At 56.0% G+C, this 27,350-nt stretch overlaps 1 protein-coding gene across 2 annotated transcripts in view; it reads left to right on the plus strand.

Moving 5' to 3' along the window:
* SENP5 (SUMO specific peptidase 5) overlaps positions 1-11,534 on the plus strand; it is a 64,497-nt gene extending 52,963 nt beyond the window's left edge. Inside the window, exons 10-11 of one of the 2 annotated variants that reach the window (XR_011099271.1) lie at positions 3,349-5,724; positions 10,681-11,534. The gene's annotated coding sequence lies outside the window, so the exon portion shown is untranslated. The remainder of the gene's footprint in view (positions 1-3,348; positions 5,725-10,680) is intronic. The other variant, XR_011099272.1, reaches the window with a different exon arrangement.
* Positions 11,535-27,350: the final 15,816 nt, after the last annotated feature.

Here is a 27,350-nt window from a genome sequence, read left to right on the forward strand (position 1 = left end):
GCTCTGTGGAAGCACCAAACTGCCCTGCAGCAGCCTCATCGAGGATTAGGACCGGCACATGAAGGACATGGGTGGCAGCAGAAGGAAAAATCAGGGACCGGGGGCACGGGGCCGGCCACACCTTTCCAGCCAAGCCTCACCTAACGCTGGCCATCTGGAGCAGCCTGGCCCCGAGCACGGAGCTGGGCCAGATTGGCCTCATCCTGCCCACATACAGGAACACCTTCCTGCTTGCTGGTGCTGCCGGGTCAGCTTTGCACTGGGGTGGGATCCCAGGTGCTGCGACCCTGACCAGATGGAGACCTTGTGCGCAGAGCTGGGGGTGGGAAGCAGGGGACCCCGCGAGCTGCCGGTGCTCAGGACATGTCCCTGTCCCCTGGGAGCCAGGCACCAAGTGCTCCCCTGCTGCATGCCGTGTCCTTGGCCCTCATTAAGAGGAGGCTGCAGCTGCACTGGCCTGGGAAAGCCCCGCGGCCGCATGGTGTGCTTGCAGCGGAAGCCACAGCGCTCCGGCTTCGGCTGGCTTTAAAGCCCCAATCTGGGGAGAGCCGCGCAAACCCTTCCACGGAGACCCTCCCATCGACCGAGAGCCAGGTATATTGATTTAATTTGCACCTGTGCATTTCTTGGCACGGAGCAGCCCGCTGCAAGCCAGGAGTAAATTCACTTAGGAGACTTCTGGCAGCAAGCTGCCCCGGCTGAGCTAAACCAGCGCGGAACAAAAAGAGTTCAACACGCTTGGCTCCGCGTGAGCCGTGCCTTCAGCCCTGCCCTGAGATGGGCGAAGAGAAAAGGAGGTGAAGGATTTGGGTGAAGGGTTGTGCAGCGTGCCACCTATGCCTCCTTGCAGCAGCTCCTTGCTGCTCCCAAAGGCAGGGGGGATGCCCTGGAGGACCCCCTGGACCCCTCCTGCAGGGAGGGAGCCTCCTGCTGCCGACCTCCCCCTGGGGTCTGGGCAGCACCGCGGGGTTGTGGCAGGGTGCTGAGGCTCATCCTTGAGGTTTCATGCTCTGTTCCCTTCTAATCCCCATTTTCAATTGCTCTTATGTCATTTGGGCTAGAATTTTCCAGACGTGAGCCCCTTGAAAAGGTGGCTCTTTCCTTTCCCCCCCCCCCTTTTTTTTTTGTAACCAAATGAAAACATCCAGCCAAATGTTCTGGCCGTGTCCATTTTCTTTCTTCTGCATACTTTTTTTTTTTTTTTTTCAGTGAGTATACAGCGAGCACAGATTTTTCCCATTATGCATTAAATACGGGAGAGCGTCACCTTTCCTGCTGCGGTGTCAGCGAGGAGAGGGCCCCTGGCTGACCGCTGCGGAGCTGGCAGTGGCAGGGGATGCTGCACCCACACCAAGCTCGGCTTCTCCAGCTCACCCAAACGCTGACCCCCTGTGGAGCCCTTTGGGTGCCCAAAAAACCTGCCCAGGACCCAGGCTGCGACCCTTTGAGGAAGGCACCTTGCAGAGCCATGAGTGCTTCTCCTTTATTAATTAATTCTTTGTGGAATTGGAGCAGCGGTGTGGGGGGCTGGCTGCTTTTTAGTTTCAGCCTGGTGTAGGGGCAAGTACAAAGCCCCCCAGATGTCTGAAGGCACTGGTTTCCAAACAGTGTTGGAAAATCAGCATTTTCAGGGCTTGACGATGTATTTATGCTGCTGCTGCTCATCCTCTCCCTCCGCAGGGAGCTGGTCCCCCCGGTGAAGGCACCTCATGAGCATCCCTACTTGGCTCACTGTGGCGCAGAGGGGCTGGGCAGCGCCCATCTCCGACCCCACAGAGGATGGTTCTGCAGCTGCTCCCTGGCAGCAAAGGGGTTAAACCAGTGGGGTTGAACTGGGGGGCTGAGGGGTCCCATCCGGGTGTGTGGAGCAGGATGGAAGCAGCCCCCCCGTCCCTGCCACCCCTCTCCATGATGTCACCTCCCTGCTCTCCCCGCAGAGGCATTAAACGAGCCCGCGTGCTAATTGGGGCCACGCAGGTGGGCAGCACCTGGAGGGGCAGGGGGGGTAACCTGGGGCTGCTGGGGGACCCCAGCCCCGCTGCCCGCCCCACCGGCGCCACGTGCCGCCCCCAGCCACCTCAATGCCCCGAGCAGGCGGTGGGCGAGGGGGGATTGCTCTGCAGCTTGGTTCTGCTTTGCTTCTCGCTTCCGACACCTGATGGGAATCTGGAGCAGGCGGCGGCTGCAGAAACTCCCCGTTACATTTTCCAGGCGTGAGCGGGTCGCCTGACGGCGCAGGGGTCGCGCAGGGCAAGCCCCAGGTGGAGGAGGCATTACTTCCCTGTGCTTTTTTTTTGTGGTGAGGACAAGCACAGGGCGTCACCGCTGTGCCTTCTCCGTCCCCGTGTCGGTCCCCATCTGACCTTCGCACGTTGCCCCCACCCGATGCTGCTGGTGGGTGTGGGGTGGCCCCCAAACAGCCCCTTTCCTGCAGCCTCCCCTCCTCTGCAGAGCAGAAACGCGCACAAAGGAGGATCCTGCGTTTCTCCAATTAATGTAATTAAGAGAATTAAACTTTTGGAGAGAGAGAGTTTTTCATTTTCTTTTTATTTGATTAGGGAAATTCCCACTGCGTGCTTTGTGCAAATGAAAGCCAGGCTCCTTTCCATTGTTCGGCGGCCCCGGGAGGACGCCTTACCTTTCAATCTCGCACGCTAATGTGTTTAGAGTTAAAATCCCCCCCGCCCCGGGCAGCCGAAGGAAGGATCCCGAAGCCTTGATTAAAGCACGGCTCCCCAAGCCGGGCTGTGCACGTGGAGCTGATGGCGAGTGCCCCGATCCTGCGTCCTCACCTGCACAGCTGGCCGAGCCACAACACCACGGCAGGGGATGTCCTTGAATCCTGGGGCCCCCAGCCTTCCCACCCATTTAATACAGGGCAGTGCAGTAAATGTAGGCAAAAAGGAAAAACAGGAGAGATTTGGGGTCGGGTACCAGTGGAGAGCTGTCCCGAGCAGCCTGCCTGCACTGGCTCCGGTGACAGGGAGTTTTCTGCGGCCCCATCAGATGGTTTGCCCCATGATGCTGAAAAGTAATTATTTTTGTCAGCCTGAATATTAAAATCGTTTCTCCACGAGACTGGGTTTAGCTATCAAGGTTACTGAAAAATAAAACACGGGGAAAAGTCTTTGTACAATCCCACCGTGAGGCCACGGGAACTTACGCTATCCCACAAGTGCTCAAAAATTACGAGCCAGGTCCCCAAAATGAGATAGGCTTAAAAATCAATAAGAATAAAAAATACATTATGGCTTTTAATTTTTCTTCTGCTTTCCGAGCTTTCTGGGCACACAGGGGACGTGTTACACGTTAATGAAAGCTGCTATTCTCATCTAAACACAATTTCAGGTGGTCGTAACTTTGGAAACCACAGGAGACGTCACCAGGTCCGTGGTGCGTGGCGGGGCCGGCGATACCCACTGACACGGATGGATGGCAACGGGAACCAGCGTGGAAAGGGAAGAGCCCTGGATGGAGAAGAGCAATCCGAAAATTGGTGCAGAATAGCTCCTTGAGCCCCCCTGGGATTTCTCGGAGTTTCTCACCGCAGGAAGCACATCTAGAGCCAGCCAAACCATCTCCTTTTCTTTCCTTTTTTTCCCCCCAGCAAAAATCTGCTGACCCAGAGCCTGGGTTTTCCAGTTCCCCCCAAGCAATGCACTGAGTCGGAGATCCGGGAGTGCTGCCTGGGATGGGGGAAACCACAGGACGGCCCCTGCAAACCGGGTCCAACTTCCTCCATCCGTACCCCAACCAGATTGGGGCTGGGTCTGGGGAGAGGGGCAGAGGGGGGGTGCTGCAGAGATGTGAGGCTTGGGGTTCCTGGGGTTTCTTGGGCTTGTCGCCCACCCAGGAAAAGCCATGCAGATCCCCCTCAGCAGAGGAGCAGGGCTATCTCCATTTGGCAGAGGGCTCTAGCTCTCTTTTCCCCTCCAACAGCAGAGTGGGAGCTGCTCCCCATGGTCAGGAGCTAAACGTGAGGATTTAAAGCCCATCGGGTTCCTGGGCTCACAGGGCACAAACCTGATCATATCATTTTTTGATTAGGGGATGTATTTTTCTCCGTTAATCCCTAATTCCCCCAGGGTCACCCACAGGAGAGGTGCCATGGGGAGGAGGGATGGGTTGGGCAGTGCCATGCTGGCTGGTGGCAAGTCATGGGGACCATGGCACGGAGAGCCACAGACGCACCTGGAGGTTTCCTCCCAGCCCTCACCACCCTCTGTAATTCATCCCCACGGTGGGGACACGCTGGGGACAGCCCCACGGTCCCACTGCTGCTGCTACCCCAAGCATCTGCGGAGGGGAAAACTTCCCAGCATAACACCCGCAGCCTCTCAAGTAAATAGCCTTTAATGTTTCACTCAAGGGTTGTAGCCTTAATACGTAAAATCTGTTCAGCTTTTTTAATTCCTGGATCGTGCTGTGGAAAGTCCTCCCCAGCTCGCCTCCTGCCTTTCCTCCTCCAGCCCGTGCCCCGCGAGGGGCCGCGGCCCCAGGGTGAGGATGCCCTGAAGAGGGCAGCAAGGCCACGGCCACGCACGGGACCACGAGTGGGGTGCTCAGAGGTCCCACAGAGTGGCCTTTGAAGCTAAATGTTGGGTTATTTTGTTGGTGGTGTTTGTTTATTTTTTTTTAATTTTATTTTTTTTTATTTTTTATTTTTTTAAGAGAGCAAGAAGGGGAGAAGAGCTTTATAATAAACCCCAAAATAATAGGAATGGGTCTTTCTGCTCTATCAGGATTGTGCTCACTGCAAACACCTGTGGTTACAGGCAACCCAGCCACCCTGGCACTCCTCAGCCCCTCAGCCCCCAGCTGTGTCCCCCCTCCCAGCCCCAGCTGAGCCTTTTTAAGGACCAGGCACGACCAGGTTGGGTTTTTCTGATGGTGTGAGCTGCATAAGGTAAAGGCGTTATTTTGGGGGGTTTCTGTCTTTTTTTTGGTGCTTGTGTCCTTCAACCAGGCAGTGTCAGTGCTACTCTGTGGCTGCTCAATTGATTGCAGAGAGGAGATTTTGAGCTGGGGGCCTCTGAGGCTGGGTGCTTGGCTCCCCACTCCTGGGTGTGTGTGCCCTGGCTGGGGCTGCTGTGTAAATGTGCAATTACAAGAACAAGCAGGTTTTTCCCCAGAGATCTCCTGGCCTCAAATTAGGGAGGCTGAAGCTCTGTCAGAAGATGATGGATGTCACCAGGAGAGGCACTGATGAGTGGTGGGGAGCACGGGGTCAGGGCGCTGCAGGTGGGTGAGCTGCATCGTGCCGTGCTCGCCTCCTGCCCCGGGGAGGCAGGGGGGAGGTGGGCACCCCTGGAGGATGGGGATGTGCAAGCTGGGTGCCCCAGCTGGCGTGGGTGAGGGTTTTGGGGTGGGAATTGAAAGGCCGTGTAGGTTCCTCATAGCTCAAGCTGGGGAAACACAACGGTTGCTTGATGTCTTTGGGGAGGAATCGGCCTTGAAAGGGGTGTTTGTGAGCTCAAAGGGGAGCGATCAGCAGCAGTGATGTGCACCTCACAGCTGAGGGTCCTCAAGCATCAAGGTGAGGCTCCTGGTGTACACAGCCCCAGAGCTGGCGGTTGGATGGAGGGAAAGGTCCTGGGCAGGTCTCGCCCTGACCTGAGCACCTTGGAGGATGTACAAAGGGAGCTGTGTGCGCCGGAGAGGCAGGACAGAGCCCGCAGACAAGCTGGGGGAGGACTGGGCTGAGATCATGTAAACTCTGCAAAGGTACGGGATGTGAGAGCGAGGCATGAAACGCACGCAGGCAGGCGGCCAACAGCAGCTCCACATGTCTGCCTGCAAACGCAGGGGGCTTCAAAGGAGGAGGGGGGAGAAGCGGCGTGCCTGGTGCGGCAGCGGTGCTGCGCGGGGCATAGGGCTGCGAGGGAAATCCCGTGCTCTTGCTCAGACAAAGGTTTTCCATGCAACGAGGTGCTGGGCTGAGGGTGGCCGGAGCGGGCACTGTGAGGGTGTGTAATAACCTGCAGCGTCAGCATCCGGGGGGGCCCCCGAGAGTCAGCGCCGGGTCCCCTCTCCTTGGAGCCCAGCCAGCCCCGAGCGATGCTTTCCAGTGCATGTGGTCAGGCCGTGTGTCAGGAGGATTAATGATAAAGGCTTCTTGGGGCTTGAAGAGATCTGGGTCTAATTTAAAACCAAAACAACACGTAGAAATTGAGGAGGAGGGGAGTTGCTGTCCTGAGGCGAGCATGGGATGCAGCTCATCACGGATCCTATCTTGCAGTAACATGTGCCAGGACCTTCAGAGAAGGTACAAGCAAACACCTGGTACACAGGAAAAACCCAGCCTCCCAGGGGTGCTTTCTTCTTTGTCTTTTGCTATTAGTCATTAGCTCATGCTCCGAAGCACATGGCCTTATCTCCCCTCTAGGCATCTTCCTTTTATCTACCTTGACTCATGGAGCTGCAGAAACTTTTATTAGCCACATAAATGTCGGATCTTCTTTAAAATCTTACAAAACTCTCTGCCTCGCCGTATCTTAGGGCGATGAGTTCCACGCATTAATCACGCGTTGGTGTAAAAATGCGTTTCTCACCCATTTTCTGCCTTTGGATTCAGCCGTGGCCACAAAGCATCCCCGCGAGCATCCGGCCCCGACGCGGAGCCAGCTGGGTGCCGAGGGGAGCTCCAGCTTCCCCTGATGTCTGCTGGGGATGAGATTTAGCAGCTTGACAGCGAGCCCCCTTGTGCAAAAAGTCCTTGGTTTTCTTGATGGGGAGAGGGCTCACAGGACGGCGTGCAGAGGGGATGGGGAGCTGGGGCTGAAGGTGTCCCCGGGGTGAGGGCTTGGGGCTGTGCCAGACGATGGGAGGTTTGGGAAAGGGCCACAGGGCCCAGCCGAGGGCTGGAGGAAGTGTGGAACAGGGGAGCGTTTGTCTTGATTTAATTTGACACTTAAACTGGAAGGAGTGATTTGTAGCTGTGTACATTTAAAAAAAAAAAATCCTCCTCAAGACAGGGAAATGGAGGCAATAGCAGGTTTTGGTGCCAGATCAGATAAAACCATGTGGGTAATGCTTCTGCCTTCCTCCTTTTTATCCAGCTTTGTCTCCAGGCTCCTAAAAAAAATCCTGATGGCTCAAAATCCTCCACTGCTGACTCTTTCCAACACCTCCGCTGCAGTAAGGCGCCTGAACCCCACGGGACAGGAGCTGCTGCAGTGACTTAGCCTGGTGCAGGGCTCCCTGGCCTCTGTGTCATGTACCCAAGGGCAGTTTGGTGGCCTGGCTGCCCCCAAACACCACACTGCGTGTGGTGAGGCCGTGCAGTGCAGGGAAGGAGGCAGGAGGCACATCCCAGCCACATGGAGGTGGCACCTGGTGGGTGTTGGGGGAGCCTGAGTCAGGCCCTCGGTGGGCACCAAGGTGGCCAGGGGAGCGCACGGGGGCTCAGGGAAGTCTTGGGAAGGGATGAATGTGTTTTGGCACAGACCCCAGTCCTTTCCTGCCAATGCATGGATGGGAATTTCCAACAGGAACAGTCGTAGGGCTCCTATCTGCAAGCCGGAGAGGAGAGCTAGGGATTTTTACCACGTGGTTCACAGTTGTTCCTTTCATTTAAATAATGAGAAAAAAAAAAAAAAAAGAGCAACCACTGACAGCCCTCAGCTCTGCCACGTGGCTGAGCTCTCCTGGGTGCGATGGGCAGGGTGAGTGGGTGCTGATGTGACCGAAGCTTTGGGGATGGGTGAGGGGATGCTCCCCATCCCCTCCCCAGCTCTGCGCGGAGTGGCAGTGGCTCCTGGGGCTTCAGCCTGGTCCCAGCTGCTCCTGGTGGGTGTTCGCTGGAGCTTTCACAGCCCTCTGGGACAGAGACAGGCTCCTCAACCAGGGATTTGTTGTGCTGAGTCCCTCCTTGCACCAAAACTGGGGTTCTGCTCAGCGCAGCTCCAGCCCCTTGCTCCCTGCTGGGAGCAGAAGCCTCCCTCCTGCAGCAGCTGGGTGCCCGCAGCATCTCCCAACAGATCAGGTTTGCCAGGCCTCTGGCACACCTCCCCATCCTCGGCCGTGCTCTCGTTGTTTATTTCCCACCTTTGCCACACGCCGGTGCCCAGAGCTGGGCATCTTCTGCGCCGAGACCGCAGCGGGGCTGGGGAGGACGCTGGAGGCGAGATGCTGCTCTTATCTCAGAACAATGCTCCTTTTTTTAATCTTTTTTTTTTTTCCTGCTGCAGTGCAGCTCTCCTGCCTCGCGTCCAGCCTGTGTTCATTACAACCCCAGGCCCTGCTCTGCGAGCAGCCACCTCGCCAGCTTTCCCTTGTATTTATTTAGGCATCCCCCCCGCCCCCGGTGTTTGCTGGCTCGAGGCGCGCTGGTGCTGCTGAACGCTCTCCTGTTTTTCCTGGCTCCACCACCGCTTTATCGAGACCACTTTGAGCTCTGGCCCTGCCTCCCCGCATGCTGATGGAGCAGCCCTGGCTCTGACAAAAGCCGTGGCAGCTCTCCAGCAGGTGAGGAGGTGAGTTTTGATCCTTTGGAGCCACGCACAGCTTAAGGATGGAGCCGGGGGCGCTCGTCCTGCTGCCCCCGCGTCGCTTCCTCTTCCTCTGACCCCTTCCATCCTCATTTCTTTAACAAATGAGGCTGGTCCACGTGGGGCGAATACCCAGGGAATGCTGCTGCTGCTTGAGGACAAAAAACAAATAAAAAGATCGGCAGCATGCCCGGGGAAAAGAAAACATCCTAGAGACGTCGGGGAAGGGGCACAGCACGGCTTTGCCCTGGGAAAGCCTCCCCTCCGCCCGTGTTGTTATTGCTGTTCCCTCCTCTGACCTGAGCAGTTTGCAAATATTTTCAGTCCTGCAGGTTGTTTCCATTAGGAGGAAAAATCAATGATACAGCCAAGAATCTGTGGCAGAGCCTGCTCTTTGCTAAAAATGGCCTGAATCCTGCTTTCCTGCGCACAGAGGGGTGGGCTCCTTTGCTCCCGGCCCCGATCCCATCGCTCCCCAAAAAATACCCCCAAAAGCCGCCTCTCCAGGTTGGGGCTTCCAGCCTGCCCCAAAGCTTCTCTGGCAACTCCCCCTCTCCCCTGCAGACCCCGGGGTGTTCCTGACGCCGTGCCCAGCCCCGGCAGTTCCCGCTGATGGGGGACGGCTGCTATCATTTCAGCCAGCCACCGGATAATTTGCCAGGAATGCCTATTGATTTCCTGCACTCCTCCGTGCAGACAGGGGTAAATAAGAGCCATTCGTCATTGCATTATGTATCGGTAATTAAAAATTACTAGGTAACTTCAACCAAAAATTGAATAATTTGAAGTAAAATTAAATAATTCTAGGTAATCGGTACTAAATGAGACCATTATTTTACTTATCAGTGACTAAAAATTACCAGGCATTTTTCCTCGTTTGGATGCTCTCCCTCCCCCTCCGTGTCAGTAGAGCCTTTCTAATTTGTTTTAATTGTTAATTTTAATGAGTAGTGTTTTTCTGATAACATTTTAGTATGCTTTTTGTTGTTGTTATTTTTTATTTTTTTTTTGAGATGGCTTTTATTGCATTGCGCAAAGCCTGAAGCACCTCAATGTGGGAGCAATTTGGAAGCTAAATTATTATTATTTATTTAAATCAAACCCTCCAGCCTCTTTAACCATTTGGCTGATTCTGTAATTGCCGTGCCGGCGTGATGGAAATGCTCCGTGCTTGCCTCTCCCTGCCTCAGAGCTGATGCAGAAGGGGCCTGGGTGCTCTTCTCATCTTGGTCACCCTCTGCACGCTGCATCCCCTGCCACCATTCCTGGTTTTGGGGAGGTTTTGGGGTCCACGTTTTCCTTCACCCTGGCTTTGCATGGCCTTCCCCAGCCGTCCTTGCTCAGGGAAACCTGGTGGCAGCCCATGGGGCTAAGCCTGCAGCAGTGTCTCCTTGCCCAACCAGGGCAGAAATGAGTTTTGGGGGCCAGACTGACCATTTCAGCCCTGCTTTTGTCAGGCTGTGAGCCAAATATTTGAGGCAGCCAGGCAGGATGTGGCTTGTGGTGGGTCGTTTTTGCAAAACGGGGTGTTTCTTGGATGTGAAGCCCCTGAAATGTTTCCACTGTGGGCATCCAGAAGCTCTTCCAAGTCCCCCTCCTGCCAGTTTTTGCCTTGGATATGTGGGTTCTCCAGCTCCCTAAAGCCACCTGAGCTACCCTGAGACGCAGCCAGGGCAGACCCCAAATTACTTGAGGCAATGAGCAATGCCTCCTCTGCACCCAGCCTCTGTGTCAGGCCGTGCCCACTGTCCCTGCAGGGACAGCAGGGTGGGATGGGGACCGCACTGGTGCCGGACCTCCGTGTCCCCCCGCAGAGGGACGGTTTGTCACCTCCCTGCTCCGTGGCACGCGCGTTTGTGCACTCAGCCAGGAGTGATGCTGGCTTGCCTTGCTGCTGCTGGATTGCATTACAGCCTCCTGTCTGCGGTAATTTGCTATGCACCATCACCCCGGGGGCATGGCAGGCTCTTCTCTTCGCCAGGTTTCTCCCCAGGAGCCTTGCAGATGCCTTCCACCCACGGGACAAAGCATGGGGAGTCCCTGGGGTACCTCACTGGGCGCACCCAAGCGTGCCCTAGAGGTGCTGGGGTCAGGAGCCTTCCAGAAGTGGGTCTGGGAGTGTGGTGCTTGCTGTTGTCCCTGATTTTATTTTTTTTTTTAGATTTTTTTTTTTTTTTCTGTGCCTTGCTAGGAGCACAGCCCTGTTGCCCAGGCATCTCTGCGGAGCGTGGAGCTTATGAAATGTCCTCACAGCATCCACTTAGCAGGGAGCAGCCCTCAGCCCGCGATAGCTCCCGCTGCATGAGCTGACCAAATAGGAGAGCAGATGGAAAGAGCAAATCATTGGAGGATTTTTTTTTGCTTTTCCTCTCTTTTAATGAGACCCTCTTCCCTCGCCTTCCCCGGAGCGCTTAGCAAATAGCTGTTGGAGAGCTCAGCCTGCTGCCGGTGCCGCGGCGTGTCCCTGGTTAACCCTAGGCTGGGCCCAGCCGGAGGGACTGGGGGCACTGGGGCAGGGGAGGACCACCAGGATCATTTTGTTTAGCTGAAATAAATAAGGATGGTGTGCTCCTGCAAGCTCTGCTCCTCTCCATGTGAGTGACACCCAAAAGCTGAGCAATCCAGCAAAATCTGGGACTGATGGGGGATGCCCAGCTGAGGCTGCTGTCAGGGGTCCCCCAATTTCTCCTGCCCGCTTGCCCGGCCTGGTGGCCCCAGATGCTGACTCTGTGGCCAGCCCCTGCCCTCTGCTGCTGAGACCTGGAAGTGCCAAGCTGAGGCCCAGCAGCCCAAAATCCGTGGGGTGCACGGCAGGCCCATGTGCCAGGGGTCAGGGCGCAGCTTTTTGTTGGGGTCTGCACGGCCCCGGAGGGGCTGGTCCGCGCCTCCTACCTCACACCCAGAAATATTTGTGCGCTTGGCATTCGTTTCCCTTTGCTTAATTCCACCCCATTTAGAGCTAGTAAAACTATTCCCTGCAAGCAATTTACTCGACAAATGTAGCTGGCACTTTCTGTAACTGGGTTGTCCAGGAAGAGACCGCAATTTTTAATGATTTTTTTTTTTTTTTCCATTCAGTGAATGCTCTTTATGACCGTATTTGAGCTCGGGGTTGTTCATGAATGGCAGCAGAATAAAAAAAATATCCGGTGGCCTATCTGAGCTGCGGAGCTGCTATTCACACTGCGAGGCCGGGCACCTTATCGCATGGCGCATTGTTTCTGTCCCCCGAATGGGAGCCCTCAACTACCTCCACTTCCACCGAGAGCAAAATTAATTTCATCACCCAAGAAATCTGCCTGCTGGGTTACATGAATCTGTTGCCAGCCCTAAAAGATCTCACAGTGAGCAGCGTCTCACTGCTGGCTGAAGCCCTGCTGAGCAGCTTCGTGCAGGTTGCACCCAGAGGTGCTCCGAGCTGCCCTCATGCTGCAAAACCCCAAAAGTGAGCTCCTGGAGGGGTGCAAGCCCCCAGTGCCCCCTGCCCAGCTCTCTGAGCCTGATGCTCCCAGCTGCACCCAGCCAAGCTCAACAGAGCAAGCCCCTCAATTTTTTCCTTGGAAATCAGTCCCACAAGCCCTTTAATCTGTCACAGGGTGCTTTTTTTTAAATATTATTTATTATTCTAATTGTGACACAACCGTACAGGAATACTCGCAGTTGCTCGCCTAGGGAAGGGTTTGCCAAAACCTTCCTATTCTGGAGTGGTTTTATGGGAACTGTGTGATGAGGAAAAGATGGTGAGGGCTCGCCATTCTAATTAGGATCGTTTCTGTCTTGCAAGAGGGATTGGAGGGTAGTATTTATGAATACGAGTAGGTTCAGAAAAATTCCTAGCACCATCTGTTTGAGAGAGAACAGGAAGAATTTCAATATGCTTTAGACCTTGAAGAGTGATGTTTGTATAACAGGCTCATAAAATCAATTTCTAATAGTTACAGGTACCCCCTCAGGAATTTAAATAGTCTGTTAACAAAGTTATTCCATCTGCCAAGCAAATACATTAAATATGCACGCACCGTACTGTATGTAGGGTTGTGGGCTCCTCTCTACTGTACGGCGTGCCCTCGAGCGGGTTCGCTGCTGCGTTACACCCGGACTTTCCCTGGGGCACAGGCTGGATGTCCCTGCTTAAGCAGGAGCTCGCTTACCCCCCTGTGACTTAGCAGATAAATCAGGTTTACGGCCACTTTATCCGCTGGAAGCCGGGCACTGGGCTGCTCCATCCATCCCTGTCCCCTTCCCTCGGCTGCCCAGCGGTGCTGGGGACAGGACCGGCTGTGAGGCTCACAAAACCTGCAGGCAGCTGATGCTGCTGGGCTGTTTGGGGTCGGGCTGTTTGGGATGGGGCTGACACCACACGGCACGTGCGGCTGAGCTGCAAACACGTCACCCCGCTAATTACACGGCTTGCACCGAGCGCTGCCCGCAGAGCTGCGCGGCACCTCGCCGGGTCCGCAAGGATTGCGCTCTGCGCGTTATCAGCAGTGATTTATGGTGAGGGTTAGGTCGCGCATCCAGAATATCGATTGAGGACTTTGCTGCCTGTTGTGTTTAATAGCTGTCGGAGCCCCTGTTTGCGGCGCCGTGCTGTTTGCTGCCTGCCAGCCTGCACAGCCCTGCCAGCGGTCTCCAGCAGGACAGAGCCGGCGATTCCAGCACATTGGGGTGGCCACTGGGCAAGTGCTGTGCGTGCCCAGATAGCCCCTGCGGATGGGCAGCACGTGCCCTGCTGCAGCCATGGGCACGGCCACAGCCCCTGCCCAGGGCATCCCCTGCTCACTGCACAGCTTTGCCCAGGGGAAACTTTCCTTTGCGCTCTTCCCGGCGATGATCCCTCTGCGCTGGGCGGTTTCTTCTTCTTTTTTAATTTAAAAATCCGCATTCCCACTTCCACATAGCTCGTTATCTCGGGGCGTGTGATGAGGTGTCCGGGCCCTGTCCCGGCAGAGATGATGCAGAACACATTCGCTCAGGCTGTGCGCTTGGCCCCCCCCCTCCTCCCGCGGGGAGCGGGTGGTTTTCATTTCAGCCTCTTCCATTAGGAGCTCTAAGGGGAGCTCCATCTATTAACTGAGAACTGCAGGCCTGTAAATTTTGGCAAGAAAAGGCCCTTGGAAGCAAATCGTCTGTATTTTCTCAGGCCTGTTTGTCCTCCCTCCTCGCGTGTGCAGCCCTGGCCGGCCGGGAGGCAGGTACCGCTGCCTCCTGCTCCGCGCATGCAGATTGATGGTGTCTGCTCCGGAGCCCGCGCCGCCTTCCCTCTCTCTCTCTCTCTCTCTCCCCCCCCTCGCTCTCTCTTTCTGTTTTTGTTCCTTTCCTTTTGAGCTGTTTCTGCTTCGTTTGGGAGACTCCTTCAGCTGCCAAGTCCTGATGTGTATCTGTTCATTTCCTAGGGCAAACGCATTGATCTGTGATTTCTGTTACGATACTGCAGATTTCTGCTCCCTTTTTTCTTTCTTATTATTTTTTTTTTTCTTTAAACTTTATCCTGCCATCCAGGAGGCGGTTTCTGTGCTGAGGAGAAGTGCAGTGTTTCTAGAAAATGTTCGTTTCCCTGACTCATAGCTGTGCCTAATTGCGTACAGAGCCAGCGTCCATCCCTCTTAGTTCCACTGTAATTGTTTGCGGTGTGTTCCTTTGTGATTGCGTTATTCCAGTAATAACAGGCAGTCTCCTTCCAGATATTTATTCTTTTCATGAACATCAGCATACTGGCAAAGGGTTGGGCTTTTTTCCATCTTAACGCTCTACTTCATAGCTCAAATCTGGGATTAATGCTTCGGGGATCTCAGAGAAGACTTTCCTCTCTCCCGCTACCTCCTTCCAGAAGCGCCGTCTTTCTGCACCGGGATTTGGAGATCTTGGACGCGTGCTGCTGCTGCCGGGGATGCTGCCCAGCACTTCGCTATCTGTATTTACTGCAGCCTCTTGCTCTTTGATTTTGTTGTTCTCCCTTTTTGGCAAAAGGGTGAAGCATTGGTGAAATAAATGTCAGAGGACCCAGCCCCAGCCCCCCCACGTGTCCCCAGCCCCCTGCGTGGCCAGGGCAGGATTTGGAAGCGCAGGCAGGGCGGGGAAGCCTCCCAGATACGCTGCCTACCTGTAGTGCACCTCTGCCTGTGCGGAGCAGAAGGCATTAGTCTTTCATCTTGGAAGACCTTATTTTTTATTCTGGGTTAGTTTTACAGCACCCTGATGTGTGCTCAGCACTTTACGGCGCAGGAAGAAAGATGAGGTCCACGCAGCGAGGAGTGCGCCGTCAGATTTACCCGGCATTAAATCCTGACCGAGTTACAAGCCAAACGAGCTGTGTCGCTGTGCCCCGGCCTTTCTTCTCCCTGCTCCCACTCGGAGCCACCTCATCTTTTTTTTTTTTAGTGACACGAGGGGTTTTCTTGCCACGCAGCCTCGCCTCCTGCTCCTCACGTTTCCCCCAGCATCTGCAAACGGGACGGCAGGGACACAAGCTGAGGCAAGGAGCAGGCACTTTTGCCTGTAAAATCAGTGTTTCTCAGCTCTCTGGCCGGGTCAGCTGCACCCGTGCACGCTGTGGCTCCTTGGCTAAGCCACTGTTTTTGGTGGGTGGGTGGCCCATGAAAGCTGCAGCGAGGAGGGCAGATGGCGCACGGTTCCCAGATGGGGCCCACAAATCCATGTGGCACCAGGACTGTTTCCCAGCCTGGCTCAGCCCTCCCGAGCCACCTGTGAGCGAGCAGAGACCTTTGGTGCTGGATGCCCAGAGCACTGAACAAGCCCAGAGCCTCAGCTGTGCCGCAGCCCGCTTTGGGGCACGAAGCTGTGCTGGAGGAGGGCAGGCAGCCCAGGAGCTGTGCTCCATCTCAGTCCCCTTCTCCGTGCCCTGCTGGGGGGTGGCTGGCTCCTAGCAGCACCCTCACCCTGAAACCCATGCAGGGGAGATGCAGCCTGCAAGGCACGGCCACCGCATCCCTGCCCCGGGGGTGCCCACCCTCGGTGTGGCAAGCAGGCGGTGGGCCCTCTGCCACGGCCCCGGGCGCTGCCATCGCCCTCCCTGGCTGCGTGGGAACCGCTCCTGGGGCCGGAGCATGCCGAATTTCACTTTTCAAACGGGGCTCCTGGCGCCCCGCCAAGCAGCGCTTCGTGTTGTCAAATATTTTGGCAAACGGCGTCTCTGCTGCAGTCTGAGAGCGTCTTTCGCTAGGGAAACGGCGTCGAGGCGAGCAGCGAGCCGAGTCCCAGCATGCTGGGATGGGGTGGGATGGGATGGGATGGGATGGGATGGGATGGGATGGGATGGGATGGGATGGGATGGGATGGGATGGGATGGGATGGGAGGTGCTGGCACTGCTGCCCCGGTGCCATCGCATCCTGGCTGGGATGTGCTCAGGACCACAGCTGGGCAGGGTGGCTGCAGCCAGCAGGGAAGGGTCCAAAAAGTCTTCCAAGGTGACCGAAATGATTGGTGGAATCAGGCCGAGCGGGGCAAATCGTATTGACAAGAATAAGTAAACACTAAAAAGTGATTTTCAAGTTGCTATTTTGGCTTTTTGTTCTGAAATTGCTCTGTATTAAAAAGGGAATAAAAAGAGAAAAAAAAAAAAAAAAAGAAAAAAAAAACAAGCTCTAAGTAAACTAGAAGTAAGGGGACTGTATTTTTTTACCAGCTCATTGGAAAAATGAAACATATTTGTTCTGGGTCAGACCAAAATGAGCAAAGCAATCAGTTATCCACAGAGCCACGGTGCAGGCTGCCTTCCCTTCTGCTCGCTCTCCTGGGCATCTTTGAAAGAATATCCAATACCTTTTTATGATGTTTGAAAGAAAATATCTCCGGGGAGGAAAAAGCGAGGTGTGATCCCAAAAACTCTGCTCTTGCAGCTTGGCCGGGCCCATCTCCCCTTCCCTCCGGCCGCGGCTCCTTCCCCGTCACGTTGTGCGGTGAGCGCGCGCATACTCACGGCCCCGGCACCACGATAGGTTTTGAAAGCCTGAGAAATCCTCCCGAAAAGCCTGGTTTCCGGCCAAAAACCCGAGGTTACGCAAACATATGCAGAGCTTGCAAACAGCCTGCGTGTGTCGGATGGAGAGCAGCTTTGCGGAGCAGGTGTGAGATGATTCGGGAAGATCTGCCTTTCCCGACGTCTGTGCTGCGCAAGGAGCTCGCCTGGGGGGAAGAGCCGAAAATAAGTGTCAGCCTGCAGACCAAACCCAGGCCTCATCCCATGCACTGAAAAAAAAAACAACCCTGACCCCCCTGGGGCCCCTCCGAGCCGTGATGCTGCCGCCCACCCGCTCCCCGAGCCCCTTGGGAACTGCTCAAGGGGAAAGGCAAGAAAAGCCCTTGTGCCCACGGAGGAAGAGGAGGAGGAGGAGGAGAAGGAGGCAGGGTTTGCCCCAGCCCCGGTTGCAGGAGGCAGGCGAGGGCTGAAACCAGAGCCGCCTTCTGCACGGCAGGAATTCGGTGCTGCGAGCCGGGCGGTGCCGTTGGGAGGCGTGTTGGGCAATAGATGAAGATTTCAGTCTGGGAAAATGGTGCAGCTCGGTCTCCTTTTCTCAGGCGACGTGCTCGTGCCTTTGAAGAGGTTTGGAGGCAGATGGCTCCGTGGCAAGCGCAGCAAAGGCACCCCTGGAAGCCTCGCGAGCCGGCGAAACCTCCAAAAATCCCCGTCTCTGGCAGCTGCCAGGAAAGCTTGTTTGGGTTTTCAAATCTGTTCAGAAGAGTCGTTTTCTTCTGAAAAACTGTGGCTGTCAAAGCGCCATGCTAGGGTCTCATTTATTATGTATTAATGACTCCACATCAGATGGGGCTGTTTTACAGTATCAAAATATTGGAAACATCAAGGTATCAGCAGCTCCGAACGGGAGCTGTGAGAGGCGGAGCTGAACGGGGAGATGCCACCCGGCGCGCAGAGGGGCTTTGGGAGCACACACCCCATTGTGCTCCCTGGAGCAGCTCCTCCGGGGGCTGAACTTCATCCCCTGGGTTGCCCAGAAATGTCTGCGAGAGGGTTAGGGGAAACTGAGGCACAGGGAGGTGGGGCTGAGCGCAGGCACGTGGAGGAGCTGGGACCAAAGCCCGGGGGATTTGGTGGCTTCGCCTTGTGCCTTTGCTGCAAATCCACCTTCCTGTGCCGCTGCTGCTGCTCGGCATTAGGATGATATTGGATTGAGGGAGATTCTGACAGTCTGGTGGCTTTTTTTTTTTTCCTTTTTTTTTTCAGTTGTGTCATGTGGGAGCTGTTAAAAAGAGCTGCCTACATTTCACAAATATTTCCAGGAACAAACTTGCTGGTGTCTGGGTCTGTGGAAGCGGGAGCGTGATGCTGACCGGCTGCCAGACCACGCTCTCCATCCATCAGTCCATCCCCAAAACCTCCCTTTTCCCCTTAAATTGCTAACAGCGATGTGCCGGGCTGCCAAAGCATCTGCTTTACCTGCCTCGCCTCCGCCGAGGTGCCTGGCGCAGGTTAGAGCAGGATAAATCCCGAGCAAGTTGAGCGTTTGCATCCCCCACCCCCAGGAGGGGAAAAAGCAAGGATTTGCTCTGGAGAGAAGCAGGAGGCGAAGGTTTCTCTGAAGCTGAAGCAGGATCAGCCTGGGAAGTGTGAGAGGGAGGACAGGGAGGTGAGGAGGGATGTCCCTGAAGGACACCTCCAGGTTCCCCGATGCGGAGAGCAGCGGCGTTCCTCCGTGCCTCCGTCCCCCTGCCCATCAATTCTGCCTCAGTGCCAAGTGCCTCCTGCACCTGCCTGCCTCCACAAAGGGCGAGCAGCAATAATAGTTTGTGGTTAAAATATCGCCCTCAGATGATAATCAGCGGGACGTGGTTTATTTAGAGCAGCTGTGCCGGGAGGGGGGAACCTCTCCGTCCTCGGCAAGAAGCTCGGTTGTGCTCGTGGCTGCTGGCTCCCTGGCACGGGGAGAGGGATGGTTTTGGATGCAGGGCTTCTCCAGCCCCAGCACCCCCAGGCAGGTGGGGGTGCAGGGAGAGCTGGGCCACCGTTTGCATGAGAGCAGAGGAATTGTGTCGGTGAAACCTCAGCCAACATTTCCCCCAGGTGAGCGCGTTGTGCTGCACTAAATCCACGCCGTGCCATTGTCCCCGGCTTGTTACCTCCCTCCCCAAACAGAGACCCCGTGGGGACGGGGAGCAGGAGGACAGCAAGGCCCGGCTCTCGGCCTCACGTTGGAGGCTCGGAGGCAGCTTGAGGCCAGCCGAGGGAAGCGTCCTGCACGTGGGTGGCGGTGGCGCGGGGCAGAGCGATGGTATTGCAGGTATGCCGAGCACCTTGTTTGTTATACCCCGAGCGTGTTGCAACAGCGCTGGGTTGTGCAATGCTTTCCAGGAGATTTCAGAGCTCTCAGCTCTCGGGGCTGTCGGTCTCTGGGGTTCGGTTTCTGCCAAAGCGGGATGCTGTGGGGAGAATGGGTGGAAATCTGCCCCTCCTCAGGTGGGATTTCGTGTGGAAATACCAAATGTGTGATGGAGAGAGGGAGGAGGAAGCTCCCGCCTTCCTAAATCTCTTCTGTGAGCACCTTTTGCAGGCACCGAGTAGGCTCAGGGTGAACACCGGGTACAGCTCCCGATCCTGCTCTCTAGCTCACTCCATTTTGTGCAGGTTGCACCAGCTGCAGTCAGGCGTTTTGCTCCCGGGGACTTAAATGTTTCCTTCTGCCACCAGCACGAGGTGTTGCTGGAGAACATCTCTGCCCCACGGCAGGCTGAGGACGCCCCGGTGCTGAGCCCCGTCCTTGGGGCAGCTGCTGATGAACCCCTGCTCCTCCCCAGGCTCATTTCCACACCTTATTCCCATTCCCTGTGCTCCCGTGTGGTTTTCCTCCTCCTTCGTGCCCTGCAGGGCGCACATCAGGCAGCGCGAGGTCCCCCCACACTAAAAGGTGTGAGAACAGAGAGCTCAGTCCCCCCCTCCCCCCACACCTCTAATTTTGGATATGGCTTGCTCAGACAAACCCCCCGAGACCCCAGCGAACAAACGCAGGCTTAGCACGGGTGTTTCGGGAGTTTAAAATATTGCACAACTCGGAAGAATTATCACTGGGAAAATCGCTGCGGCTCCCCGGGGAGATGCAGCGCTCTGCCGCAAACGTGGAGGCAGCCGAGCTGCTCCCTGGAATGGCCGCGGCAGTTTCTCAATTTGGCCATCTTCATTTTCCAGAACCTCAATCTGCAAGTTGGCGGAAACCTTCCCAGCCTGGGTTGTGCCCTCCGCTCCGGGGGATTTCTTTTTATTTTTGAAAATGCCAGCTGAACGCCGGTGAGGTTATTAGGAACGGGTGGGAGATCTTAGCATGGAAAATGTTGGGCAACCCCAAATAACACCCCGGCATGGGGCAGGGGGAGGACAGCCTCCCTCCTAGATGGGGACGGGGCTGCATGGGATGCTTCTGTGGCCTGAACGCAGCAAATAGTTGGGTGCAGACACCCCAAACCTGCTTCCCATCAGGATCCTCTGCCAGGAGGCAGCTCATGGGGACCTTTTTGTCCCACCACCTCGTCCAGGCTCCTTGCGTGCCCTTCAGCCTTCAGAGAATGGGTTGTGCCATGTCCCCGAGCCCGCAGCGAGGTCCCCCTCTGCGCGTCTCTTGCAAGGAATGAAATAACCTGGAAGCTGTTGGTCTCTGGAAGCAATTTAGCATGGGACGTGGCTATTAATTTAAATAGATTACAGAAATTTGAACTAAGCTGCATATAAATCTTCTGACCAACTCTTTGGGCTTCAGACTCTGTTGTTTACACTTTTTTTTTTTATTATTATTATTATTTTTTAAAAAAAGCGTTTTATTGATTCCTGAAGCTCTGATGTTTTGGTTGGAGCTCGCGTCTCCCTTTCTGGGCGCGGATGGCAGGCGGCTTTGCTCCTCCACACGTATCACCTTTCAGAGCTACTGTGAGTAAGACGCAGATGTTGTTAGGTCTCAGGTAAAGCCATCAAAGGTGGACGTTCAATCAAGTTTGACATCATCTTCAACCTGAAGGCAAACGGGTTGGTTTTGATTAGCAGCCCGCGGGGCTGCGCCTAACCCGTATCAGAGCTGCTGCTGCTACTTTACCTGAATCGCAAAACCACAGATGGTAATTATAACGATAAGTGCTTACAGATTTCCTAACAACAAAGATAATTTGTTTGCTCCATGCCTTGTTAGAAGGGGAATTTTGTTCTGGTGGCTGGGTGGTTTGTGAATCAGCCATTGCCCTTTCACCCCTCTGTCCCCGGCTTGGCTGCTCCCCCCCGCGCGGTGATTAGATGCTGATCTGACACGACGGGTCCTGCCGAGCCTGCTTGCCGCGGCTGCTGGCCCTGTTTGGAGGGGGTATCCCATGCAGAGGGGGTGTCCCGTGCAAAGGGGGTGCCCCACATGGAAGGGGTGCTGCACGGAAGGGTGCTGCACGGAGGGGGATGCTGATGCCTGCTGGATCAGCCCTCAGCTGCTCACCAAAACCAGCACCCACATGCTTCACGCAGCGGGGTTTGGGGGAGATTTGTGGCTTTGTGTACGTCCCACAGACTCGTCTGCTGGCAGCACACGCGTGCCGGGGAAGCCGGGGTGAAAGCTGGCTGTGAGTCTGCCCTGGGGCTGCTGGGCCGCTGCTGAGGATGAGCGGCCGTGCCGGGGGACAGGCAGCGTGCCAGCAGCAAAACTCGGGCCTCTTCTCCCTTTTTTTTTTTTTTTTCTGGGGACTGCTGCCAAAAATGCAGCTTTCCTCCTGACTGAAGGTGACCCGGCGTCGGAAGGCTGGGGAGGAGGAAGGGGGAGCTTGTTGCACGGCGGCTGCCGTCGGTCTGTGATGGGCCGGGGTGTCCCTCTGCGGCTCCCCGGGGCTGGGGGCAGCTCAGCCCTGAGCTCACACAGCCGGGGATGGGGCAGGAGCCCACCGGCAGCCCCGGTGCCATCCACAGCCTCTGCCCGCCCTGGAGCCCCCGGCTCAGGGGCGGCGAGGGCAGCGTCTGGCCCGCTTTGCGGGCACACAGAGAGCAGCCTCGCTTTCTGGGTCTCGCTTTAATTATCCTGGAAGGACGCGGCTCGTTAAGTGCCCGCTTCGCTTTCCAGCGATCCCTTCCGGCTGCCAAGTGCGCTCGGCAAACAAAAGCATTCCTCTCCCTGCCGGGGCCGCGGCGGCAGCCCGTATGGTGAGCAGACGGAGGCGATTAATGCACACGAGAGCAGGCTGCCCTGCTCCCCGTCCCCGCGCACAGCCCGAGACCCCTCAGCAGCCTCCTGGGGCGAGAAACCACCGTTGGGTAGAGACCCCTCCAAAAATACTCCTGCGCCTCTGCACAACCTCACGTTTGCTCGGCACGGGCAGAATACCCGAGGGTCTTGCACCAGAGCCCGTTTCCCCAGGGCTCCCCTCTTTCCCGGCTTGGATCAGATGATTTTTTGCAGGCCAATAGTGCTCGGAGTAGTGCAGGAGGGCGATATCGATCTTGTTCGTATTTGTTGCTTTAATGAGTCACAAGTTCTGTCTGCGAGCAGAGGTGCTCTGGAGGTGCCGGCCGGCCGGGGCGGCTGCGGCTAACCTGCATTTCTGGCAGGGTAGGAATTTCAGCAGATTTGGGGAACCGGTGTTTTCTTAGATTCCTCAAGGAAATTACGCTAATTGCAGCGAGCCCCGTGTCCCTGCCGACGCGATAGGATCTCCCCAAATGCCTGCCCGCGATGACGGCATGTTTCCCACAGCGCTTCCCCTGCCCCTCAGCGCTGCGGGACCTGCTCGGAGCCGCGGGGGATCTGCCAGACCAAAGCCTCCCTCTCTGCTCCGAGACAAAATTGTTTCTGCGCTGGTTCATCTTTTGGCTGCGGAAGGTGAAGGGGGTTGAGCGAAGACGTTAGCTCATCGTATGGCAGGGGACGTGCTCCCTCGGCCGCGGCAGCTGGGATCTTGGCTGCGGCCACCACTCTGCCTGTTATTATTTTTAAATGGTTTTAATATTCAGGCTCTCCAAAGCGCCTGCACTAATATCCGCACGCGGGTGTGGTGTGCGGTGTCGCAGCGCAGTGCAGGAGTGGGATTAATATAAACGCTCCGTGGGGTATCCCTAAACAATGGCCCCATATTAATCAGCTTAATATTAATCAGCTTTCTGCTCGGCTCGGATGGAAGGAAGCCCCTGTTCCGGAGCAGGACACTGCTCCAGGCTGGCCGTGCAGCCCGGCTCCGCAGCGCAGCCGTGAGAGGGGAGCAGTCGCGGGAGCAGGGCAGCGCGCGGCTTGCAGATGCTCCTCGATGGGCTTAATTTAAACATTAAATCCCAATTTGCCTCCGGGCTCAGAGCATGGAAAAAATTAGAGCAAAAGGAGATTTTTTTTTTTCTTTTTTTTTTCAGGAAGCTCCGAGTGAGGAAAGCAGGGTTGTAATAGAAATACTTTTTGACCTTAATTATGGCTTCTAATGGAAATCGTTGTGCAACCTCAGCAGTGGGGCCGGGTGAGCGCAGGCAGGCTCGGGGAGGGCAGCGGCCACTCCTGCCCCTCCGGGACAGCAGCGCTGGGGCACGAGAGGCGAGGGATAAACTCCACCAGGGCCAAGCAATGTGGCCGTGGGCTGCCGGCCTGCGGAGATGTTTGTTTAAACCATGAGGGTTGCGAAATCCTGACCCGGCGTTGGCCGGGGTGGGAGCGGGAGGGATGGATTGCTGGTTAGGAAGCGTGCTGCCTTTGGTGTCGGTTCAAACCTCCTTGCTCTGGAAACCTGCTCTTGTTATTCCTGCTGTAACCCAGGGATGGGTCACTTGGCACCGCCTGGGAGTGATCGCACGTGGGGTTAATGTGGTGTAGGAAGCTCCGTTTGGGGTGACGGATGGATGCTGGCCCTTTGCAGGGCCATAGGATCGCCTGGCTCGTCCCCGAGCTCCTCGGGTATCGTGTGCTGTGGGGCTGGCAGGAGGCTCGCCCTTGTGTTTTCTGCTCTCTGTTCCTGGAAACACGCGGAAACCTGACCGTTTGTTTTGGTCCTCAAAAGGGTGCTGGAAAACCCCAGCCCCGCTGTGGGTGTAGAGCTGTTTGGAAAATTCTGGCTTTCCTGCTGAAGATGCAAACATGTTAGTTCCCCTCCATTGCCTGTGTCTCCGTGTAGGCTGCAGAAATAAAGCAAATGTTTAACATGCAGGCATTTAACCCTTTAGAGAATCCAGTTTATGCACAGCATTAAATAATACAAAGAATCATTCGCTGCATTTCGACAGTTACTGTTTTAAAGTTCTTATCACATTTATTTCTTCTTATATCAAGGTTTTTGTATTGTGTGGTGAAGATTCGTCTCTCTCCTTGCCTAGTTTATCTATAATTCAGGACGCTTTTACACTTAGGTTATAATTGACTTTTCCACGCTGCAGCGACTCAAACAATAACTATTAATATTCAGCAGTCTATAGTGATAAAGATTTCCATTTACTCTCTTTTACTTAACCGTGTGAATATACGGCATACTATCTCGCACGGTTAATATTGAATTCATTCATATTTATTCTCCATTTTCCAGTATAACAATATTGAAACACTGAGCAGTGTGTTCCCAGCTGGGCAGCCCTGGGTGCGCAGGAGGGAGCTGCCCTGCTCCCCTGACTGCCTGCATCCCAGGGGATGCTGGCTATGCCATGTGGATGTGATGCTCCAGGTGTTTCAGAGGCTGTGGAAGAAGCTGAGGAGTTAAGCACAGCTCCTCTCCGTTCCTCATCTGCAGGAGCAGGGCTGATGTCCTGCCCAGCGCTGCATTCACCCCCATCAGTGCTTTCAGCTGTTGCTGGGGCAGTGGTCTCAAAAACCCAAAGGTGTTTCAGCTAGAATGAAAACGAGTTGCAAGCTGAGCCTGGGAAGGCTGAAACTGGGTAAAATGTTGTGGTACCCCACCTTGGGGTTTGCAGTAAGCCCAAGAGAGGACACCTCCTCTCCCCTCCATCCCTTTTCCTGCTGTAAAGTGCAGCAGGGTGGCAGGGGCAGCACACGGGGAGCTGCTCCTTGCAAGCTGGAGTGCAGGGATGAAGCCAGGTGTGTTTGCTTCCCATCTCCCCATGAAATCTGGGTGCCCCCATAGGATGGCTGGCACTGTCTGTAGGGGCTCCTGGCCCATATCTGGTGCCACAAGCACGGGGACACCGTGGGGAGATGCCGTCACCTCCCTAATCAAAGGTGGAGCAGGGGCTGGCCGCGAGAGCCAGCAGCAGGCTGGGTATTAATTGCAGCTGTGTTGAGCCGTTGTGACTGAGCTCTTCCTCGTAATTATGAAAAATGTCCTGCACACGGGAAAAGTGGCAGATCTGCTGCCCCCTGCTCGGAAACAATGACTTTCCCAGGCAGCTTCTCTCCGAAGCAGAGGGGCTCTCCGCGCCAGCCACCCACAGAGCGGGGCTGTTCCCACCGGTGCCGTTGGGAAGCTGTTCCTGCGCTTCACGGCTAGTTAGGGGCTAGTGGGGTTAAACGGATAGTCCATTAATCTCGGCCCCGCCGAGGTCAGAGCCCAGGGACACACACACTGCGGATGATTTATGGGCAGCCTGGGCCGGTGCCCCGTTCCTGGGGCTGCTGCCAACGCTGCCCGGCGCGCCGGGCGCCTGCCAAGCGCCGGCTGGAGGGATGCTCTGCCAGCAAGCCACGCCGTGGCGGTGATGCTGCAGCGTTTCTGCATCCCGCCCCCCAAAAACAGCTCCCTGGGGCCGTGACCGGTGCATGGGGATGGAGCTGGAGGGTGCTCACCACTCACTAAACCCACCGGCCTTCCCTTGCCAGCTGCAGCTCGGGGCTGCCCCTGCGGTGCGCGCGGCCATGGGCTTCCCTCCGCCGCCTGTTCCTCTTGGCCTCCGATCAGAAGCGCGTGCTATCTGCCTGCTATTAGCCTGCCTGCTGCTATCTGCCCCGGGAGCAATCTCGGGGTGAATGAATAAACACAACAGCATTTAGCAAGATCTGAAAGGAGATTTGATGATAATTTCTTCCCTGCAAATTGTACGTGCTCATGTTTTCAGTGCGCTGAAGGCAATTAGAGCAGAGCGGAGCTGGCAAGATGAGGGGCGACGCTGAAGAAGCTGCGACTATGGAGCCATAATAATAATTTAGATTCTATTTAGATACAAGTGGCTACAAGTCGCGTCTCAATATTGAATCAATCGACACAGACAAATGCTTTAATACGGAGGCATTTGTTTGAGTAGCAGGAGAGGGACCAGCCTTTTAGAGACAGCCAGGTGGGATGGATGGATACACGACCGCGATGAGCTTGGAGCGCCCGGTGGGCTCCGCAGCCGGGAGGGGCGATCCTATGGGGAACAAATGGCTTTTCTTGCAGCTTTTGGCATTCTGGGATGGCTTACGCTAGGCATCGATTGGGGAGGTATTTTTAGAGGCAGTCTGGTATTTGTTAACCTTCTCATGCAGAGTGGAGCTTTCTTCTCGAAAGCATGTGTGCGCGCACGCGTGTGGAAGGGAGGGCGAGATCCTTCCAGAGATAAAGAGCAAGTAGCCAGCCCCAGCCAAGCGCCTGGTGCAGCTGTATAAATACACGGCAGCCCCCTCGCCCCCACCTCCTCTTGGCGAGCGGGATTGGTGACACTGGAGAATGCTTTGCTGTCATTAGCTAATTGAGCTGCTGATGTTAAGAAAAGGTTATGTATTTCTCCTGGTAGTTTTTCTTTGTAAAACTCTGACACGGATCTCTTGCAATAGTGGTAATAACGCCCCAGCTGGGGAATCGGAGCAAATCTTCCCTATGGTGGAGATTTGTTTTTCCCCCTCTTTTCCTTCTTCCCTTCCGAGCGGCGCTGGCTCTGCGCAGGAGCGGGCGCCTGCCTCCTGTAAGCGATACCTCCCGCTGCCGCCCCGCGGGGGCTGCCCGCTGGGCTGGGGACCACCAGCAGTGTGGGCCCTCCATGGCCATGAGCCCCCGAGAAAACAGGGCCAGGGGCTTGGCACTTGGTGGCTGGTGTCCCCTCACAGCTGGGCATGGGGTTTCCAACGGGGTCTAAGCCCTCTGGGTGCTCCCCCAGGGGATGAGGCTGTGCCAAGAGCACCCAGGGGATGGGAGGTCACCTGCACCATGAGTGAGGCACTGCCAGCTTCTCCTGGAAACACCACGGCTACAAATCCATCTTCCAGCAGCTCCCAGCTGCAGGGGGAGCATAAAAAGGGGTGCTGTTCTCCTGCTGGGGAGGCAGGGAAAGGCTGAGCACCGCCAGGTGGGTGCCAGCACATAGAGCGTGGGGGCTTCACCTGCATTTCTGCCCTGTGAGCACAGCACAGCACATCCTGCTACAGATTTTGCTCAGAGTCTGGCATCCCTACTAATTCTGCCAAAATCTTGGCTTTTGTTCCCCAAACCTCTCTCGCTGGCGTGGCTGTAGCGTGGCCAAATGTGGCCACATCCCCATGGCACTATAGATGAGCCCAGTAGTTGTGGGGTCAGAGCCTGGCTGGCGGTGACCGTGGCCGCAGAGGTCGCCGACCCCAGCGTGCCACCGCGGGGAGGGGTCACCACGGCCCCTCCGCCAGCACCACGTGCTCTGGCTGCTCCTTAATTAATCCCAGGCCAAATTAATCAGTGGACATCCGACAGCTGGAGAGCGGATGGCGGGCGCTGGGGCTGCGGCTCCCCTGGGCAGCAGCGCGGGGCTGGCGGGGAGGGTCTGGCCCCAGGGCTGGAGCCAGGCACCGAGTTGGCCCTGCTGGGGGCTGTCGCCAGCAGGACACGGCTCTGCCGCCTGCTTCTCCCTCTCCTCGGGTGAAGTGACACTGCTGCAGGTGTCCCAGGTCCCTGCCCAAGGCACAGAGGGATGCTTGAGGGGAAGATGCTGTGAAGTGACGGGCACTACGTCACGGGATAAGTTCCTGAGGAAAATGACAGCAAAATGGCTCCAGCACACCGGGACA

Source organism: Anas acuta, chromosome 9 (assembly GCF_963932015.1).
Source record: "Anas acuta chromosome 9, bAnaAcu1.1, whole genome shotgun sequence".
NCBI lineage: Eukaryota > Metazoa > Chordata > Aves > Anseriformes > Anatidae > Anas > Anas acuta.